At 47.1% G+C, this 3417-nt stretch overlaps 1 long non-coding RNA gene across 1 annotated transcript; it reads right to left on the reverse strand.

The window, feature by feature from the left end:
• Window positions 1-1347: 1347 nt before the first annotated feature.
• On the reverse strand, window positions 1348-2839 carry LOC105497513 (uncharacterized). The gene is made up of 3 exons (XR_003021685.2): window positions 2800-2839; window positions 1547-2012; window positions 1348-1411 (listed from the first exon to the last, which is right to left on the reverse strand). It is a non-coding gene; the product is annotated as an uncharacterized lncRNA (long non-coding RNA).
• Between the last annotated feature and the right edge of the window lie 578 nt (window positions 2840-3417).

Genomic DNA, 3417 nt, shown 5'->3' on the forward strand with positions numbered 1-3417 from the left:
CTGGCCTACATGTATTTATTTTTATTGTCATATTTATCTGGATTTTTTAATGACTTCTGATTTTGTGGCATGTTTAGAAAGGCTTTTCTTGTTCCAGGATTATAAAAATAGTCACCTATACTTTCCTTGAGCATTTTTATTATTTCACTTTTCAGATTTAAATTTTTGTTTCATCTGGAATTAATTTTGGTCAAAGAGTTCAATAGGGGTACAATTTATTTCCCCCCAAAGAGGCAGGACAGCTGTCCCAATATAATTTACTAAAGAGCCCATCTTTCCTCTGCCAATCAGAAATGCCAACTTTACTATAATGTCTGCAACTTAATCTCAAATGGTAGAGCAACACACATATTTATAGTGTATGTGTGTTGAAATTAAAGCAAATGTGGGGAAATGTTAGCATAGCAATTATTGAATCAAGACAGTACATTTGGCCTTCATTACCCATGGGTTCTGCATCTATCTGCCCATTCAACCAACTGCAGGTTGAAAATATTCTGGAAAAAATATTTTAAAAATACGATAATAAAAAATACAAATAAAAACTAATATAGCATAACAACGATTTCCATAGCATTTACATGGTATTAGATATTACAAGAAAACTAAAGATGATTTAAAGTATATACATGGCCCGTGGAGTTTATATGCAAATACTTTACCATTTTCTCAAGGATTTGAGTCTTTTCAGATTTTGTTATCTTTAGGGGTCCCGGAGCCAACCCCCTACAAATACTGTAGGACAACTGTATATGGAAGATCATTACACCATCCAGTTTTGTTTTCACAATAAAATTGTGTTTAGGCCAGGCGTGGTGGCTCATGTCTGTAATCCCAGCACTTTGGGAGGCCGAATCACCTGAGGTCAGGAGTCCGAGAACAGCCTGGCCAACACGGTGAAACCCCGTCTCTACTAAAAACACAAAACAAGATTAGCTGGACGTGGTGGCACATGCCTGTAGTCCCAGCTACTTGGGAGGCTGAGGCAAGAGAATCGCTTGAACCTGGGCGGTGGGGGGTTGGCAGTGAGCCGAGATGGTACCACTGCACTGCAGCCTGGGGGACAGAGCGAGATTCTGTCTCTATTAAAAAAAAAAAATTGTGTTTAAAAGTCTAAAAGAAAGGGAGCGTTAGAATGGAGATACAGTCTCTACTTTCAAAATGGATGGTTGAGCAAAAGTTCATTTCCTGCAGAAAGGCCTGGACGGGTGTGGCCAGGACAAGCTGAGACCTGATGAGGAAGGCAGAAGGGCGTCAGGCAGGGCTTGCACTGCAGGAAGATGCTCTGGCCGTCCCTGAGTAGAGAAGAGGGTTGTGATGTGTGGACATGGGCCTGTTGGGGGCCTCCAGCTCCAGCTTGAATCACTGTTGCCATTGATGTGCAGGAGAAACCCGTGGGAGCTGCTGGCCCCTGGGGACAAGGGCGGTGGATGAGCTGGCGGGAGCGGGCAGCTGGCTTATGGCGAGGTGGCGGGTCTGGGATAGGCTGCGGCCTTAGGGTTGGTGGTGACCATGTACCAAGGCACACGGCTGGCTTCCCTCTCACCTGCAATAGCTGGGCCCTGGCTCACTGCCCTTCTTCCTCCTGTCACACCAGTCACACCGAGAGAGGGCCCTGCACGTGGTGACAGCATGGGCTGAACTGACTCCATGTGGCCAAGCACCAGGGACACTCCTTTACCTCCTCAGGAAGGCTCAGCTGCAGAGGAGCAGAAGGAAGATCCGAAGATGAGAAGAAGGAGAAAAAGTTGGAGGAAGGGCAGGAGTGGAGAGTGGGCCCGCCAGGGAGGGAGGGGGAGATAGAGTGGCCAGCCCTGCCCGCATCCCCCACCCACACCCTAGCCCCTTCCTAGCAGAATTGGTGACACTTTTCTTCCCAGTGCCTTTCAGATTTCCAGAGCAGCTCAGAATTGCTCACAGATAACAGGTTTGGGGTTTTTATCCTTTTCTTCCTAATGACAAGGCTCCTGAGAACAGGAGCAGCTGCCATCTGTAGGGTAGTCATCATCCTCCTGCAATGGGGAAATGAGTCATTTTAGCATAAAATGTGGAACTGCCATGAAATTCAAATTGCAGTACGTTGACAAGAATTATAATGTTTGCAGAAAGTCTCATCTAGGAGGCTGAAGTGGTCCTGCCGGAAGCCCCGTCACCTGAGAGAAACGGCTGCAGTCGCCAGCAGGGTCTGACCACCTCTCCCAGGGGGGACAAGGCTGAGGCCGCCTCTTAATTTTTTCCACCCTTTTTGCTCCTGGACATTAAATAAGACAGAGAAAGCAGGAAGATGGAGACAGAGCACCCCTGCAGATAAGAGTCATCATCCAAGAGAGTATCAGCCGAGTAGGCAGAATTCTTGCCAATTTAGTTGACTGTGCATGGGAGGGGAAGTTTCTAAGACCTTCTGGAAACAGAATATTTTCTTAAAAGGGCCACCAATGATACCCTTTGGTCATTCCAAAATGACCTCTCTGGGCCTGAAGCCCGTGTAAGAGGTGAAAGCAGCTGGACTTCCTGGGTCCGGTGGGGACTTGGAGAACTTTTATGTCTTACAAAAGGATTGTAAAATGCACCAATCAGCGCTCTGTAGCTAGTAAGAGGATTGTAAAATGTACCAATCAGTGCTCTAAAACACACCAATCAGCACTCTGTAAAATGCCCCAATCAGCGTTCTGTAAAATGCACCAATCAGCAGGCTCCTAAAAGTAGCCAATTGCAGGGAGGATTGAAAAAAGGGTACTCTGATAGGACAAAATTGGAACATGGGTGGGGACAAATAAGGGAATAAAAGCTGGCCCTCACCTCACCACCCCTCTAGCCAGTAGCTGGGTTCCTTTCCGCACTGTGGAAGCTTGTTTTTTTGCTCTTTGCAATAAATCTTTCTGCTGCTAACTCTTTGGGTCCATGCCATCTTTAAGATATGTAACACCCAGCGGGGTGTGGTGGCTTACGCCCATAATCGCAGCACTTTGGGAGGCTGAGGCTGGCAGATCACAGGAGATTGAGACCATCCTGGCTAACACGGTGAAACCCCGTCTCTGCTAAAAACACAAAAAATTAGCCGGGCGTGGTGGCGGGTGCCTGTGGTCCCAGCTACTCCGGAGGCGGAGGCAGGAAAATGGTGTGAACCCGGGAGGCGGAGCTTGCAGTGAGCTGAGATTGTGTCACTGCACTCCAGCCTGGGTGACAGAGCCAGACTCCATCTCAAAAAAAAAAAAAAAAAAAAAGAGAGAGATATGTAACACTCACTGCGACGATCCACGGCTTCATTCTTGAAGTTAGAAAGACTGTGAACCCACCTGCCACCAATTCCAGGCACATCTGGTCAATCTAGTTCCAGATCCAGGGAAACGAATGCCCTGGTGGCAGGAGGGAGTAACCTTCCAGCTGATAGCAGTTGTTCAAATAATAGCAAAGGCA

The sequence above is a fragment of the Macaca nemestrina genome, chromosome 7 (genome assembly GCF_043159975.1).
Source record: "Macaca nemestrina isolate mMacNem1 chromosome 7, mMacNem.hap1, whole genome shotgun sequence".
Classification (NCBI taxonomy): Eukaryota; Metazoa; Chordata; class Mammalia; order Primates; family Cercopithecidae; genus Macaca; species Macaca nemestrina.